Source organism: Helicoverpa armigera, chromosome 2 (genome assembly GCF_030705265.1).
Source record: "Helicoverpa armigera isolate CAAS_96S chromosome 2, ASM3070526v1, whole genome shotgun sequence".
Classification (NCBI taxonomy): domain Eukaryota; kingdom Metazoa; phylum Arthropoda; class Insecta; order Lepidoptera; family Noctuidae; genus Helicoverpa; species Helicoverpa armigera.
The window spans coordinates 10,064,724-10,084,302 of NC_087121.1; the positions used below are offsets into that span (position 1 = coordinate 10,064,724).

At 36.0% G+C, this 19,579-nt stretch overlaps 1 protein-coding gene across 4 annotated transcripts in view; it reads left to right on the plus strand.

Annotated features, from left to right (window-relative positions):
• LOC110382001 (allatostatin-A receptor) overlaps positions 1-19,579 on the plus strand; it is a 156,024-nt gene that overhangs the window by 11,703 nt on the left and 124,742 nt on the right. The window lies entirely within an intron of this gene.

Here is a 19,579-nt window from a genome sequence, read left to right on the forward strand (position 1 = left end):
CCGCGCTCCACAAAGAAGGATAAATCGTTCCTTCTTACAAGCAGACTTCATAAAGCAAGTTTGTATTAAAACCAGTAGTGCCTCCGAGATGGCCTGCATAAATCTAGCCTCGCAGTCACATCAGGCAAGGTTCGCGTAAATCAAAAGTTCCTACCATGGAGAACAAAATAACTAGCAGAGGTGCCATAGGAGAAAATCACCTAAGAAAGTAGCGCGCCAAATTGCGGGTGGGATTTTCGTCCCAATACGCCTTCTTTGGACCCGAAAATTTTTTGTAATACCAAAAATCGTTGACAGATACCTCAAAGAACCCGAACGCCTCGTTAGTTTACTCATAACTGATTGTTTTGTTCATGCCCATTTTACAAATTTGACATTGAAGAAGGCGCCTGACCTACCTGCATTATTTCATCTCCGGTCATCATTCCTTACTCCGGTTTTCCTCCATAATCCCTCGACACCTTATATATTGTGTTTTAGTCCCTATATTACTTATACGGACTATTTATTTAGTTCTCACTTCTTTTATGTAGAAAGAGTGTTAGCAAGTTTGTGCTCTTTGGTTCACTTTGGTTTAATTAAATTAAAAGTCTGCACGAAGAATAAGTCTAGCTACACTCTTTGTAACTAATGAAATTGATATACGTTCCTTCAGTTGTTTACTAAAAAGTATTTTTATTTTTTATTTATTCATTTAAATCAGGCATCAAGGCCCATAGCAAACACTATACATAAATATTATAACATTAAAAATAATATACTAATACATATTTTATATAAACAACTTAAAAACTAATGCACACGAAGTGTCGGCGTCGTGTTACGCTGCGTGGTGTCGCGTAGCCATCCTCGGAACCTCCGATATACGACACCCTTCGGCCAAAACTCTTCCTTAAGGAATGTGTCGATGTGATGAGTTGGAACTCGCACCATAAACGAATTGAAGTTCGTATTGTGGCGCGACTCCAACTTCGCCACCCTCAAGGTCCAATTGGTCTTGGATCGAACATACTCCACGATCTGCTCCACCGTCGTGGTGTGATGTAGACGGGACACGTACAGCTGCGTCGTTGGTACTGCAGGACGCAGCAGGATGTTGGGTCCAGTTTGTGCGGTACCGCACTGATTCCTACAAGGTGGCCTCTTTTTTCTCCTTTCTACCTTAATGAAGCCATCCTTGTCGCACGTGTCCTTCTTAGGACCAGTCTGTGGCTGTGATGTGCCACGGGTTTGTTTACCCCCTTTTGCTTTGGTCCGCTTTGATTGCGTCACAGCGGGCTTGTTGGTGGCTGCTACTGCTGCGTAGGCGCGTTTGGGGGTCGATGTTCCTACGCAAGGTTCGGCCGCAGGTGTTGACACAACAGCGGCGGCGGCGGCGGGGTTTTTGTTTCATTGAAGGTTTTTACGGGAGTAATTGCAACTAAAAGCACCCTTTCCCCAAAAAAAACATCATCATCATCATCCTCCGGGCCTTTTTCCCAACTATGTTGGGGTCGGCTTAAAGTCTAACCGGATATAGCTGAGTACCAGTTCTTTACAAGGAGCGACTGCCCTATCTGACCTCCTCAACGCAGTTAACCTCAAAAAACATAAAAACTAAAAAATCAAGATTTAATGCTTAAAGAACGTACCTATAATCCAAATACATTATTCATCTGATCAAAAAAAGTATCATACAAAATACACTAAAAAGGTGTCTCTTCAGCATCTTTCACACGACTTTAATACCGTTTTCACGGCGAGTACATCTGAGGTACCATTTACGTTCCTCCATTCTACAATGGCAGGAGTATTCAAAAGGACGGGAGGGTCTGTTGACCTCTAAGGACACTTGAGAGGCCCGGCCATTAAGGGCCGCGGGAATATGCGTGCAGCTGTGGCCGCGGTTGGACGATGAGTAATTGAATTTGGAACGGCCGATTATTTTTGTAGGTTTCTGTCTGGTCTGATGTTGTGGGTTATGTGAAGTAGTGACAGTTTTTTGTTTAGAAATAGATTGTTGAATGATGGCGTAAGATCGAAGTAGATAATAACTGAACTGGTAAAAATAAGGATATTACACTTAACCTGGTGACTTTTAGGGCCCATTAGTCAAACATTGTAATTAATAAGACTGACCATAAAACCATGTCAAATTGGTCTAGTGCCGGGTCGTATGACGTATAGCCTAAGTTTAGAATACCATTAATAGCTTAATAGTTAATCGTAACTTCACTGAGAAATGCTAGACTGATGTCTGCAAAGTTTGGTCACGAACGTTGTGTAATATCTTATAACGTCAACAATCCTTGCTAATATTATAAATGCGAAAGTTACTTTGACAAATCTGTCTGACTGTCGCAGCTTCACACCCAAAAGCACTCATACGATTTATATTCAATATAAAGTAGCTAGCCTAGAGTCTGCAAAAGGATATAGGCTACTTTTTAACTGGTGCAGAAAGTAGTTCCCTAGGAATGCGGGTGAAACTAAGGAAGGTGCTACTTCAACATACTAATACCTACTTTCAATCCTTTACCAAAGTTATAAATCAGAAAATAAGTCTGATTGAAAAAAATATAACCGACCCCAATATAGTTCGGAAAAGGCTCGGGAGATGATGATGATGAAAAAAATATAGAAGGAAATACATAGTTATAAGGATTTTTTTGTAGTCCTACGTAATAATTAATTATAGTTTCCTATGGACATAGCTGGCGGCAATATACCTAGGTGTACAAACACAAATTTTAATAACTGCAGAACATCTCTTCGTAAGCGTTGGAGTGGAAACTGGCTTGAGTGCCCACCTGCTGGAAACTCATTCACGGCGCTCATGGCCTCCCGTGACTTGGGATGTAATCAGAGGTGAAAAGTCAGCTATATCAATTATTAATTGTACCTTCAGAAATGTAAATAATATTTAGTGCAAAAATAGTGTTTTAGAGCACGATAAAAATTATTAAAAAGGTGCCACTTAAATATTTTTTTCATGATTAAAGAATTTTAAATACTGACATGATCTTCTATAAGTGCACTCTTCAAGGTCAAAAAGGTTTTTTATATTGGTTGTAAACTATATATTTTTGTAGCAGAGTAACATTGATATTTGGTACGTGATAAAATCTTTACTTTAATAAGGTTGGCTTCCCTCATAGCTAACCTTTTTTAGATCCCCATAATCTGGCCATGACTTTGAGGATTTTCGTGTCTGCGCATACATTTGTGTTCTATAAAATATATGCCGTTAATTCTAGTATAGTTACTACTCGTAAAGCGATTTTATTACATGTCATTTGTAAAGAAAAGTAAATAAAGTACAGCTTAGAGAGAAAACATTTAACACTTTATCAACTCACTTATTCAAACGAGTCTTCCCCAGTAATTTTCTAGGTAAGTATTCCAGGCCAATTTACTTCGTTTTTTTCGTACAAATTGCCATTTCATTGATACTAATGCGAACAAGTGTGAGTTCTCATCGTAACTCGTTTAGTTTTATCCCTCGGCGCTCGCTCTTTTTTTTAATCGATTAGGAACTGGGAAAAAAGTTTCTATCTAGAACAGTTTTTGTTTAGCCATTTGTCAAGGGCTGATGACTACATTATTCTGGCGTTTTTTGTTGTTGTGTTTACTTACTTAAGTATGTGAAAGTTTGCGTTCTGTTAAGTGATTTAGGGTGGAGAATATCGGTCGACAGTAATCCGATAGTTCTGTTTTTTTTTTTTTTTAAAGGAATTTTTAATTTCAATCAAAGTTTTCAGTCGGTCTGGTATAGGCTAAATACCTGATCTTTGTAGTATGTGTCCAACCACTCATTTTGATTCCGATTTATGAGCCCAAAGAAACTATCGGCCGACTAAAAATTTGTAGTGTGCTCTTAATATTTTTGTTTTAAATTGCTTCAAAAAATTCGTAAATGAAATAGACAAAAAAATTACTTAAAACAATGAATAGAATAAAAAAGGAAAATATTTAAAATAATATTCCTCATAACTGATGATAGTTCCTCATAACTTAAAATTCCTTCTGTACTTACTTTCATTATGAGAAGAGGCGGCAGCCTTAAAGTGGTAGAGTAAAACGTTTATAATAGCCCTAATAATACTTAATTTAATGTAGATTTTCATCCATCTCATCTAGAGTACCATCTCCTTTATCTACAGAAGCAGTTAAGTAAACAAAAAAAAACTTTAACTAATTTAAAACTACGCTATCTTAGAGTGCTATCTTCGTTTTATGGCCGAGACAGCTGACGAGAACCATTTTTATAGCTCAAGTGCTCTTGGAAAACTGAAGCTTTTAAGAACAAAAAAAATAAATTTTAAAACATATCCATTCGTCATAAAAGTCCCGTATATGGGAAATTGAGCACTCCGCTTGCTCTCAGCAGACTCGAATTCAGACTTTTAGTGTTCCGTTTCGTCACGCTGTTTTTAACCCCCGGTACAAAATAGAGTGTTAAGTTTGACCGCTATGTCCTCCTGACTATCTATATGTATGTTTGACGCACCGTAGCTCTTAAACTGATGAACCATTTTATATGCGATTCTTAAGAAGAAAGGTGGTTTCTTCAGAAGGCCTTTTCTGCGCATTATTATTTTGAATGAAGGCTGATAAAGATGAAGAAGATATATGTTGGATTGAAATAACTATGTGTACTTCGCTGAACTATGATACAAAAATTAGTTTTGGCACTACACATTCATACACGAGGACCATTCGGACTAAGTATTAAGATCAAAACCCAAACACTTCCCATTACCGTCACGATAATAGACGCATTAGGGTTGGGAAAAGCCCGCAAACGCGTCATTAGATATGTCGATAACCATCTCCGTGATAGCTGGACAGCACTAACGATAATCGTTAAGATTAAACGTAGATAGGATTTCAAAGTTAGTTTAGGTTTCGATAAGTGGTTAATGGGCCTTGATAGTTAATGTAAGTGAATGTTCAATTAGACTGTTATGTAGTTTCGTATTACACATTTGCATGTTGATATTAATCGAGAATTAATAGTGTTATGTACGTAATTTGTGATTAGTAGGGACGTTAATTGAAATGGTTGTAAATCGAATAGAGTGATACTGTAATGAAGCTTTTATTTGGAAAAATTAGTACCTTATAGCTGTTTAGAAATAATGACTTTTTATGTATTTTAAGTTAAAATCACGAAGAGCTAGACAAACTTTGTGTTCGATTTAGTGTGAAGTAAACTACATAAAAGTGGATATATGGTTGACTTTAGGGATAAAAAGGTAAAATAGGGTTTTAACAGCGTATATTGAGTTTACTTTCATTCGCATTGTAGTCCAAAAATAAACATAGAACAAAACTTTGATTTGCGAAAATAGTTCAACAGATTCTTTTGTTTACATAAGCTCAAAAATAAACAACAATAAAGCCAAAAGTCAGTTTCTTTACAACAAAAGATCCTCAACTTTATACCTTTGTGTTTAAGCTTTTAAGAGAACGCAGCTTACCTTGCTTACCAACAAAATGTTACAAAAAACTAAATACCCTAACGTCTTTAAGTAGGGATGTTTACGTAAAGAAATGTTCCTACAATATTGTTTTGTACGGAAAGAAACTTTACTAAAGAAGTGGGTGTGAGAAGTCGAAGTTTGCAAAATTCTATCATTAATCACCAGTTCCGCTAGTAATCTGAACAAATCGTTTCTCAAATATAGGAACTGTTAATCATCATCATCATCTGCCTAGTCTTTTCCCATCTATGTTGTGGTCGGCTTCCAATCTAACCGGATGGAGAGGCCTATGTCCAGCAGTGGACTGCGATAGGCTGATGATGATGATGAACAAGCAAAACACATCTTTACATTTGCAGTATTTTGTACGTCCACGAAAGCATTACAGTAAGATTTATCATAATCAAAAACGAAACAGGATTGGAAGATCAAGAGAAAAGCCTACGTATACAAGGGGAGAAATGCACCCTTCCCTTTCCCCTTATTTTCCATACAAGCCGGTGCAAATACACCTAGTATTAGGAGCAGTAACTTATCTATTGGAGGTCTACTCTAAATAAACGAAACGGAAGATTCGAAGGCATACATATTCTTGTTTGGTTTTTATAAATATTTTATCTTTGGGACTATGTACATATGCCTTTTAAATTCTGGCTATATTAACTGCTAATGCTATGATATTCATAATCCATAGGAGCGTTTTATCCCACTTTTATCGAGAAAAACAAAAGCATGTTCTGCATCTATTTACATTAAAATAATTTCATAAGGAAAAACTGCTCTTTTCCTTATTTAATTAGGGATGAAAGCACCCTTATGGCGACTTACCACCAAAATTATTCGCGAAAGAAATGTGTAGTGTGCGGTGCAAGTCTATAAAGGCAAGGTTGCATTTCGCGCAATTTGTTACTGTTTGATAGAACGAGTAGACAAAAAGAAACAATTAAGTGAGTATTGCAGTGCCGAAAAACGATACACACTGGTTAAACTTATGCGTTTAAAAATACAATTTTCCATTATTCAAAGATTTGTTTTCTTGTATTTTAGAGGAAGGCCTCTCAGTATGACACAGATAGTGAATGCAAAGAATATCAATGGAAGAGTAACGGCTTACGGCTGCTTCCCTGAATAAATTCCAACTTATTTCAGTACTTATGTACGCTACGTGGTGACTTGCGCCGGTTTTATTTCTCACGTTTTCAAGGTTTGATTTCCGTGTGAAGAAAGGTGGGATTTTTATTTTTTGAAAGATTTGAGATGTGTTTGTGTTCCATTTGGTTGTATCCGCCATTTTGTACTGAATGTTCTTTACTATTTATATTTGTGTGTATGTCGTGCACCTAACTTTGACGTTTCGAAAGAGCTTTTATGGGCCTATTTGAAATAAAAAAAATTGAGTTTGAGTTACGTTTATTTTTAGGCTACATTCGCCCAAAGATATACCTTAAAACTAACATACATTAGACAGCGTTAGTAGTTCAAATTGGAGGAATACTATTTATTTTCATTAATCGGGGTAAAAAAGTTAATCGGGGAACACAGGACGGTAGTGTGTTGATATCACCATATTTTTCGAAATTACCTTAGTATTTTAGGTTCCATGTAAACATCATGTACAAGGTGCCTAAGTACACAAACATATTGCTATCTTAACCCCACAAACATCTTAGGTAAGCAAGAATCTTGTAGTCTTAGTGAAAATGTTTCCACTTATTTTTATGTGTTATGGCCCGTCAACAATATGGGAGTAGTGGCTATGACCATAAATGTTTATTTTTACGTCTAATTGGTGCTTTACGGCTGCGCTAATTCGGGATGGTTAGGGTACCTACACATGTGCTGCGATGTTGGTAAAAGAGTGACTGAGTGAGATATGACGACTGATAGTTTCAATTGGAAAGCGATTTATGGGACTAGGTTGTATTTGTTTTTTTTTTGGGGTTGTAAGAGTAACTTAATATCTTTAGAAACTTTTCATTGTCTACCAATTCATCTACCGTCAAACGTCAACTACACAGACAATTTTAAAAAGATATATTAAATTATGTAATAAAAAATCGTATGTGTGGACTATTTACGCAGACAAATACGTTAATATTATTATTTGCTATTCACGAATTTAATAAATTTTACCATGCTTGTTTGTTGAGCTGCATAATCTAATTTATAGTATCTGCAGCATTTACGACTAAACGCTCTTATAGGAATATTAGCTGTTGCCCGCGACTTCGTCTGCGTGGGCAATTTGGAATTGTCAAAATACTACTTATGCCGTAGCGTAGGTGTATTCTTTTACATAACAATATAATTAGGATTACCACTTAGCAGCAGCACGGGTTGATCAATCAAGGTGGTGTCGACGATGTGTGACTATTTATCTAAACAAAAGAAGTAAAGTTTGTGACGTTGAGGAAATCTCTGGATCTAGTCAACCGATTTGGAAAATGATTACGTAATTCTCACATAAAACAAAGGTCTGACAAAGTTGTCATTTGTACATTTTCTGCTGCAGCTGCGACAAATCAGGAGCCAGAAAGTCTGTCAAACAGTTTTACTTACCATGGATAACGCGGTGTCTAGTTCACTGGGTTGAGGAGATCAGATAGGCACTTCAAGTAAACATTGGTACTCAAAAAGATTCGGTTTGACTGGAAGCCAACACCCACACAATTGAGGAATAGCTGGGTGGATGATGACTGAGTCATCAGGCAAGCGCATAGTTTCACTACTTGTATTTCGGGGATTTTCTGTGCACTCACTCACTATGTTATGTTGGAATTCCACCGAAATGTTTGCATAAGTTCACGATCAGGTAAAGTATACGTCCGAGAGAGTAAGTCCAATTCGTGTGTTGGCACTTGAAGCCTGCAGTTCTTCCAAGATTTTCAAAATGTACGCTCGCAATTTGTCATTTCTTGGTGGAGCCAGCAGATCAGAAGAAACATAAGTGCTGTGTATACTGTGCGTCACTTCTGCACAACGGTAAAATTTCGTCTTTATAAATAGCACAAACGTTCGCTCTCTTGCGGAGAACGTTTAAATACCATATTATGTGTCACACGTAGGTAAACAGGACAACAGTATATTATCATCGAACCGCTTTCAAAGATCTGATGAGCGAACAGACCAGAACTGACTTGATCGCCTCGAGAAAATCAGAGCTCTATGAAGCGATCATTCGCTTTGGTTCCTACTGTTATTCTGGTTTCTGAAAATGTATTCAATTAACCAACGATGAATATAATTCTTAGCCGGCCGACTCTTTTGACTTCTCGAAAATCATAACGTTGGTTTTTGTGCAATGCACAAACGGAAATTCGATATATTACACATTCGATATTCACACTTCTACAGAATTGATATTAAAAGGTTTGACAACGGGCTATAGTAGCGTAGTTAAACTAACTGAAACAATTTTAGTGATCCTTCAATAAAGTTAGAGAAGCGGGTGTCATGATGAACATTAAGAGTTGGTAAATACGTGATGAAGATGACCTAATTCATTACTATTCTAATTTGTTCATGTACCACAAAACTCAAGTTAAGGTGGAGAAAAGGATTACCAAGCTCTCAAAGGCCTGGGCATTTGCAACACGTTGCATGGCATCCTGGAAAGTTACGTAATTCTCAGCCATCAGTTTGAGCAGTGTGAGGGAGTGTCAGGCTTTGGCCCTAGTGGGCCTCACAGGGGTTTGCTGAATCTCCTTGAGGGCGCGTGAAATAACGGGTCTCCCAGAAGCCGGAAGGTCGATGACCCACTCAAAACTAATCGTTCACGCCTACGGTGGCCGGGAGTCGTCTCTCGACATCCGGCTTTCGTGGTGTCTTACCGCAGTGGCTGGGATGAGAGTTGGGAATTTTCAGTCGCTCCGCCGCCTCATTCTTTGTCATCCCATTTCTTCTCGCTCCAGATCATGGTTTAAACCGGGGCCGGGTGCGATAGGTCGCACAGTCCGCACAGTGGTGACACCCGGGCGCCACCTCCATGAGATCAGAGTTGGGAATGTATGTTTGCAAAAACTAATAGAACATTTAGCGAAAACACGTTTGATAGTAATTCTGTCTTTGTAACTGAATAATATAAATGATATAAACGTAGCTATATAAAAGGTGTTTTTTTAGACTCAGTCCGTGGGTCTGACTGTGACTGTTCGTAATTGTAAACGGTGTATTTGTGATATAATTTTTAGCTCGATGATTTGTGATCAGAAGTTGAAAGCAAGTATGTATGTCTCTGGCCTGCGACGCGTAATTTGTACGTTTTCAGAACGAACGAACTCTTGTCTTCTGTTGACATCTTGCTGACGTATTGTGACAGGTAGTTATTCCCATTGATGTTAATTTTAGAAGTGACACAATGTTTTCGGTCGTATTTTGCCTACATTCTTCATTACTCAAAAAGTATATTAATAAGGACCTTCTATTTATATGTAAGTGAATTCAAAATAATGTAATATATTAAAACCAGGAACGTATTTTTAAGGATGTTTGAATATTAATTACAATGTTTTTTTTAATAATAATAAAATCTTAGACTCGCAATGCACTTTCAGTGTGATGCAGCAGTATATATTATATTTTATAAATATATATTACACACTTAGTATGTATATACTTAGTTAAGGTTACACACCGATTGACGTCACATGTTAGTGTTGGCCATCGCTGAAAACCAGCGCCGCGACTCTGTCTCGCATAGGGTCGCTGCATATGCTGAGCGAGGGCCATTTCGCGTGATCGTGACGCATATTTTCCTTTTTCCATTCTCTTCTTTTTTTCGTTTTCATTCCTGTTTTGTTTTATTTTTGTGAGCTTTTATGTGTATTCGTTTTTGTGTGTGCGTCACGAACGCGAATAAACGTTTTGATTTGATTTGATTATTTGATTTATGCATGTTTGTTATTGAATGAAATGAATGGATATTCATGTTTATGAGAGGTATAGCTTATATTATGTCAGAACAACATATGTAGACTTTTTAAGAATGTGGGGAAGTTCATAATTTCTTCGGGACGTGGGTGCCGCTTCCCATTGGGAACTACTGCCCGCACCGGGATAAAATATACCCTATTTTACTCGCAGATAATGTAGCTTTCTAATGGTGAAAGAATTATAAAAATGTCCTTGATGACGCGCTGATATTTCTTGTAGTGTTTTTATAGTAAAAAATATATGACAACGTTTGTATTTCGCTAATACAAACGTTGTCATATATTTTTTTCTGGAAAGTAAGAACATACCATGACAAATTAAGTCTGTTTTCATTGATATTTTACCTACTACCAGTTTTATGGCACATCTGTTTCTGCATGATTTTCTTCATCTATAATTTTAGGATATCATTTCTTTAAATTCAGTTTTTTGCTCAAGTTACTTATAAAAGCGTTATTTTCTATTTAAAGATTGATAATAGGCCGATAAACTTACAAAGTTCAACATTCAAATATGTGTCATTATTGCACCCGCTGTTGCAGAAACGTTAACAGAAATTATCGTTCATTGCTCATCCCCCGTAGGTGATAGCGTGATAATATATATCCTATATGTTGAACCGGCCCCCAGGTAATATTCATGCAAAATTTGATTTAAATCTATGCAGTACTTTTCGAGTTCAGTGAGACCAAACATACAGACAAACAGACAAACAGACATACAGACAAACAGACAAACAGACAAACAGACAAAAATTCTAAAAACTATATATTTGGGTTCAGAATCGATAATAGATCACCCCCCAAGTATTCTTTAAAAAAAATATTCAATGTACAGTTTTGACTTTCCTATCATTTTATTATATGTATAGATAAATTTTGAACTTTAGTGATAATTTTTAACTTCGAAATAAAAACTTCCCTGCCGTTTTAGTTCCAGCTTTATTTTTCAAGCTTTACCCTAATAATAATCCCGATAGTAAATAACATATTAACGTCTCATATAGTTATCAGCACGAATCTTGAGCTCTGACCTACATCAGCGCGGAAGTGATTTATTAGCAAAGAACCAATCCCGAGTGACGGCTATGACGCGATGCACTGCGGGCCAATCACCGCTTTAGCCCGCCACCGCTCCTCACTTCATACCAAAAAAGGGACCCAATAAATTACTACTGCGCAGAAGGAGGTCAGAGCTCAAGATTCGTGCCGATAACTATAATTCCACTGATAGAAACAATACAACACTATTTTCATTCAAAACCCTCTATTATGCAACAATGTACCGCATTATATCGAAAATCGATCAAATGTAAACCCTCCTTAAATATATCCAAAACATGAACTGCTTAACATTCCTCACGGCCCATAAACTGTCAAATGTACGCCAGTATTGTTATATTTGGCGAACAGCCAATGATATGTCATTTGGTGTGTTGTGGTCAAAACTAACTGTTTCACGTGGCTTCAATAACTAGTTGAAACTATAGTTTGAATTTTTAGGAAGCAAGATTTATTTACCCACTAGGTGTTTTTTGTGCTTTCATCCGTAGAAACTACCGTAGCAGTATATAATCTAGCCTATGTTAGTAGAGAAGAGTACAGCTTTTCAACTGTGAAATAATTTTTCAAAGCGGTGCAGTAGTTTGGAAGCTTTTTCATCATCATCATCAAAGTCGTTCCCCCATAGATTGGGGATCGTGACCATCATTAGTCTCTGTCAGCAATGAGGTTGGGCCGGGATAATTTCCTCCAGGTGAAGCTTTTTGGGTACAAACAAACAAACAAAAAAATGATTCCTATATGTTATATTGGTGTAGATAACTTCGATCCTTCCGCCATAGGTTAAAAAGATCGGTAAGAAAATGTAACACAAAAATCTCTTTTTCACAAAATCCTCCGAGCCTTTTCCCAATCACGTTGGGGTCGGCTTCCAGTCTAACCGGATTCAGCTGAGTACCAGTGCTTTACAAGAAGCGACTGCCTATCTGACCTCCTCAACCCAGTAACCCGGGCAACCCGATACCCCTTGGTTAGACTGGTGTCAGACTTTCTGGCTTCTGACTACCCGTAACGACTGCCAAGGATGTTCACTGACAGCCGGGACCTACAGTTTAACGTGCCATCCGAAGCACAGTCAATGGTGTCTAAGATATACTTTCTTTTTCACACTGAAATAATTTTTCAAATCGGCCCAGTAGCGAGATTAGCGCTTTCAAGAATACAATCTCCTCAAATTTGTATCTAATATGAAAGTATCAATTACATATGTATGTATACGATCTTATTCCCTCAGAATGTTGTCAAAACCACAGAAAACAGATAATCCATGTTTATTTAATCACTCTTTACAAAACCGTGTCTGTAAAAGATCCCCTTAAAGATACAACGATCTGTTAACTCAATATGTTAATTCTGTTAAGCTTTGTATTTCCTTCACGACATTTTCTATTTATCCTTCCTTTTCTCGATATCCCATAATAGCTTTCTATTCAAATTCAAAACTAGGCTGTTTATTCAAAACTCTGTCTACTGAGACTTGAAGACTGGTGTCTTAAGTTTTACTCAAAATATGATTCTGAAACTCATTATAAGATCGTTTATTCAGCCTTAGATGTCGTTCAGGTTTCCAGATCTTAACATTAAATTATTATTTATTGACGACAGTAAAATTATTTTAATACCATCTTTTTTGAGATCTCATCAAGATGAACAAAATGTTACTTTTAACAGAGCTACTTTTAATACCAACTTTATTAAAGACAATAAAAAGTATACAGATCTAAATCACCTAGATACGCTACAAGAAACTCAATTAAGCAAGCACCTCTATATTCGTACAAAGAAGCAGTCCATTCACCTATTTATACCCTCGTAAAACCGATATTGGCTCATCTATATATAAAGTAGCTTGGTTGTCGGCTGTCGCACGGTAGATTACGCCTTATGACGAGTGTTTGTAGTTTGTGCCAGCAGTGATCCGTCACGCTAGTTGTCGCCTTTCGAAACTCGACACAATATCAGCCTATGTTCGTATTAGTCATTGTTTTGATGGAAATGTTTCGCCAAAGTTTTGATTAAGTTTGTTTTATCTCAATTACGTCGATTGAAGCTGTGTGGGCAGATTGGTTGGCGATCATTAAATATTACTTACTTTTGAAATTAATAACGATGGTATTGTGTTTTATTTTTAGTATGGCGCAAGATGATTAATTACCAATAGGTATTTTGAGGGAGTGATTTATTGACTGACTAGCAGTTATTTTACGGTATCGCATGGCAAAGAAACTAATTACTGATATTGGATAAGAAGTAGCTGCAATAAAATCCGTTCAGTAGTTTTAGAGGTATTGTGTAGATTAAGAACCATACATTCATAGATCCAAAATTTTACAGTTTCTTAATTACATATAACATTGAATAGACTCAGACTGGTATGTTATTACGGCTAACTACTAAGTTAGGGATTTAAGACAAACCCACATCAATCAAATATACAGCTAGATCATCCTAGATTACATTCAGACCAGCTTAAAACAAACACACTCTAGTTCATCTGGGTAAATGACAATTAGGGACTGCTAGAATCTAGTACTCATTATTTAGGGACTAAATAGCTTAAAAGGGGTAATACAGGGGTTGGGGATAGGAACGGAGTTCTAGATTTCTGAATGTATGGAATTTACAATACAGGGCCTAATCTTAGACTTATTTATGGATACCACAGTTGTTTGTCTGTTTACCTATGTCTGCTAAAGGCCTTTAAGGTTTGGTAGTCTCTTAGTTACTATTTAAGATAAATTGGTTTCCTATGCCACATTCACACATTCGAAGGAATATTTTCTAGAGTGATATTGTATAGAGGATAATTTCTTTTGTTCTTTTACTTGTTTGTTGTACCCTAAATACTCTAAAACCACTGAAGTGATTTTATTTTACTGCTAAGTAGTTATGGGTGATAATAGAGCTATATTTTTCTATATTTATTTACAGACAAATGTTAGTTTCTCTGTTTTTGCTTGGTTTATAATAGCTGTTTTATTTGACAAATCGCTTGCTTGAATAAATTAAAAACAAAAAAGATTTTCAGCACAATATTATTGCTGCAAAACAAAAATAGATTTTATTTGATTTCCATATTGTTTGTTAAAAGTCAGACCGAATTTAATTCGTTTTTCTTTGTGTACATTAACATTTTTATTACATTTAGTTTTGGCCTACGCTTAACTTTTATAACCTCTTATTTTTATGTGACAGGCCAACGGACTGATCTTGATTTCTAAATTAAATACCGACATCAAAACAGATTTATTATTTGACATCAGTATTGAAACTTTTTTATTAAAACCATTGCATTAAATAAATTAAACACATTTTGAAATATTTATTGTGTACTAGCTGCTTTTCGTCGTTTCTCTCACGTTACGGGAGAATCGCTTTCCGCAAGTGGATAAAAAGTAGCCTGAAAGTGCGTGTATAATATAAGTTTAGATCTTGAATAATTTAAAAATGGAGAAAATGGGACTTAACATTCACTGAATGACTCTGAATCCTTGACCAAAACCTACCTTTGTTCGTCTAGAGCCCTTTGCGTATCATTTAATAATACCACAGCCTTATCAGGTCTTGAAATTGCTTCCCAACTTCGTTACAGAATGGCTTATTAGCTCCATAATTAATGATTGAGCTATTTAGATGCAATAACTAATATCATGTTAAACAGTGGCAGACATATTGCAACCACAAGCGTTACCACAAATCCTGAAACCAATTGCCATTATACAAATACACTAGAATTTACTAACGGCTGAATTTCACTCTGAAATATTAATGGCTTCATTGAATTGTTAATTGTGAGATTGAATAGATTTGGGCGTATTATATTACCTACATACGTCTACAAATAATATTACATAACTAAAGATATATTTAGTTTTCTTGTACGAGCTAACCTTAGGAATTGATGATCAGATAAAAAAAAATATTTCTGACTGGCTTTGTTTATCCGGGTGCGAGAAGAAATACCCGCCGAGTGCTGGTAAAAGCGCTGGATGAAGCTAGTCCCTACTAATATTATAAATGCGAAAGTAACTCTGTCTGTCTGTTGTTACACTTTCACGTCGAAACCACTGGAATGGTTTTGATAAAATTTGGTACAGAGATAGAGTTGACCTTGAGAAAGACCATAGGATAGGATTTGTGTACCGGACTTTTGATAGGTTCTCTTCGAAAAGCGATATAACCGAACTATACGCGTGCGAAGCAGCGGGCGGAAGCTAGTAAATAAAAATACTGGTGAAGCTAGTTTCTTACAAATAAAAGGCATTTTCCACCCTTTCAAGTATTTTCCCACTTCGTCACTTATGTTTATTTAAAACAACTTTCAATTCGAATTTAATCTAATTAGGCCAACAGTGGAGGTACCTAATAATTTTCAAATTTACTTAGCCGAGCTCTTATAAAGTTTCCCAATTTAGTTCAAACTTGACAAAGCATTTTAGTATAAGTTCTTGTACAGATAGCATGAAAGGCAGACGGGGAAATGTGACTCCTTTTGAATTGTTGTATAAATACTGTAGTATGTTTGAAGGTGTAACTTCATCTAATTAATACTTATACCTACCAGCTGTTTTGTGTGTTTTCACCATTGTCCTGGGGAATTTTTTCCCATTCCCGGATAAAATATTTCCTTCATCAGCAGACAATGCAGCTTCCTAAAAGTGAAAGAAATTTTCAAATCGATTCAGGAGTTTCGGAGCCCATATGGTACAAACAAACACACAAAAAATATTTATTTTTATTATTGGTGCAGACAAAATTAATAAGACAAATTAAAAAAGTTTTAATAATTAATGGAACGATAAAATAGCATACGAAAACTATTAACTATGTATTTATAACAACGGCAAATCTTCCTGTTCATAAAGTTTCAATTTTTACTCACAATATTGTGACGTATCTATTTTGCTAACCGTACCGTTTTCAAGAGCCTTCACTTCAAACGGAGTATGAAAACATCATACCTACCTATTGTAGTTTTAGTACGAGCGCCTACTGAAAGCGGAGAGATAGTTCAAAATAGTGACAACTTTCAGCACCCCTGAAATATAAGGGCTTCAGGGAAATGTATAGGTTTTACTTAGACATATTTTGATTTCCTGATCACCAATAGCTAGCTTTCACAAGGTTTCCCCTCATTCCGTGGGAATTATTCCACAAACTTTTACGATAAATAGGTTATTTAACACTAAAAGAACTTTTAAATCGGACCAATAGCTACGAAGCAATTATTTAATTATATGTGCCGGTAGTGTCTGAGATTAGCGTATTCAAGCAAAGAAGCAAACTAGGAATATAATAACATGAATAGGATTTACAGTTTCATTTGAGCATAACATACGAACTCATTAGTATATTAAACCCGTTAAAGAAAGTCTTGTAAGAGCCACATATTCCACGAGATCAAATATCAAAGTACTGCTTTTCTATGCACACAATACGAGCGCAGTCGCGGGCACAAACTAGTTATTCATATCATGAACAAGATGAGTGCTTTCTTTATGTAAAGCACTACATACGAGACAAGTGCTCATATAACTGCACCAGCACAAAGAAATAAGCACTTTACTGTCAACGGCATAAAGTTTATTATCATTTGACAAAAGTGACTGCACTTAGAAGTCATTCAGATTCCTTTTTAAATAGAACTATGATATAAAGATGAGTTTGAAATAGAAAAGCACTCTAGATATGAAAAGATTGGTACTTTAACGGTATTGTAAGCATTTTTATAAAGAAATGTTTGATTAAATTGGTAAAATTACTTTAATTTGTATCAAATCTGTTCATAGAAAACGTAATTTCTTTGCTTTTTTTGGGTTCAGAATTAAATTAAAAGGGTAAACGTATAATTTACTGCGTGATAGTGCGGTGTCACCAAGTCAATTTATTTTCTGCCGATCGCACGATTTAATCTAGAATGTACGATTAATTGTTGGATGTATTAAAGTGTTTCAGTGGAATATCAGGTTTCTTGAAATAAAACATCGAGGTAAACCTCACATCGGAATTACACGTGGGAAAATAAAACACTGAAATGTGTTGGAGTATTTCCTGAAGCAACGATTAATACTGGTCTTTTATCTTTCACCCGCTTTGTTGAACATCTTTGGTAGTCGTTACGGGTAGTCAGAACCCAGTAAGTCTGACAACAGTCTTACGTAGGGGTATTGGGTTGCCCGGGTAACTCCTTGAAAACACTCGTACTCAGCTGCATCCGGATAGACTGGAAGCCGACCCCAACATAGTTGGGGAAAAGGCTAGGTAGGTGATGATCCATCAATAAGAGCTCCGTTCTTTCCTTCTCAGTTACGGAACCCCAAAAAATAGAATACATTCATGTTGTTATGTTATGAAGTATTCATTATATAAACACCCACAAAAGAAACTCTAGAAACACGCCACAATAGCACACATCAGTTTACGACGACATAAAATTAGGATTTTACGACTACACCCGTCAAAATAATAATATGTTTGGAATAAAAATAATACTACGTAAAGCAAACACAAGAAAAGGCGTGTAACTAGAATAAGTAGAAATTATTCATACAATTGTAGACATATACTAAAATTAAAGGTTTGTTTTCCTCTTAGAGTACCCGTACACTGCAGACGAAACAGTCGGCCGATAGCTGACTGAGTTGACAAAATTACTTTAAAAAAATCTTTAAAATAAACGATTTGATTTGATTAATTCCAAGTTTTCAGTAGCTCTGAAACCAACTAAATACCTGATCTTCGTAATGTGGGTACTACCATTCATCTTCATACTGAGTTATAAGCTCAAATTACTATTGGTAGAACAAAAGTATTCAGTATGCGAGTACTCTTAAAGAAACTTGGAATGCTAAATAAGCTGTTTAATCAACATAAAAATATCGTTTCTGATTCCATAATTACATCGCTTATTATTACTTATACGGAAAAATTAATCAAATTATGCATAATTATTGCAAAGGATTGCTTCCAGACAGTTCTTTATGCCACGTTATGTACTGATGCTTAAAATAACTTAGCTCTTATCTTTGTGTGGGTGGAATCATTAAGTTAAATGCACAAGAGATTTAGTACTTTAACTTAACTAAGTAGAATGTTGATAAGTTTCGTACTATTCCAAGTGTAGCTGTAGTGATCTAAGTTTGTATGTAAAAATCGAAGCAAGAAATCAGACTTTGAAGTTCTAGTAAAGTCTTGTACATTAATAGTTGCGTTACTTTTAACTTCACCATTAACAGTGGAAAGTGGCTCAACCATTAAATATGTCCGCGACTATGCAAACATTTAATAACGGTTGAAAGAAATTCCTTTTGTACAAAATTAAAGGCGTGCTTATTAAAGAAGTCGTTGTAGATCCAGTGTTTAAAGCATTCACTCTGAGTATGCAGGTTTGATTCCAGATTAGGCAAGTACAAATGCTGGGCTCCCTCAATGATTTTGCCGTTAGGGGAAACCTGGACTTTCAAGTCCGAAATTGCCAATACGCCTTAAGCATTGTGATTAACGTCTATTTCTCTTCTGTATGATAAGAGGCATGTGCCCTGCAGTGAGACAATAATTATGGCTAACTAGTAAAAATATCCCTAAAACAGTTTTCTACTCAGCATTGAACCTCTGAACTACAGTTTCCATTTAAAGATTCATGTAGATATTTACACGTGTCGTGAATATTTTTTTTTATACCACAGTGTCGGATAAAAAACGTGTCAGAACCATTATTTATTCAGAGGCGTCTCGTTGTGATTCTAACATTGAATCATCAGCTATTCGTCTACTTGTAGGGTTGTCACTTTAATGTTATATGAGTGTAGTTTGTTTGAATATTTTTAGCTTACCGTTTAAGTAAATATATAATATGACTATTAAGCTTTCATGCTGAAACTACTGAATAGATTATTAAATATTTTTTTGGTATACATTTAGTACAGAACCTGAGAAATGCCTTTTTATTATAGGTAATAAATCTTTTTATGATAATCTTTGAGATTTATCGGAGTTGCGATGTTTTTTGTCTTTTGGCTCTTGGCGCATACTTGTAACAAAAATTATATGTACCTATCACTTGAAATTTAACTGCTAACTAGTGGTCATTTCCACAACTAGAGGTTCATCTGCGTACCTATG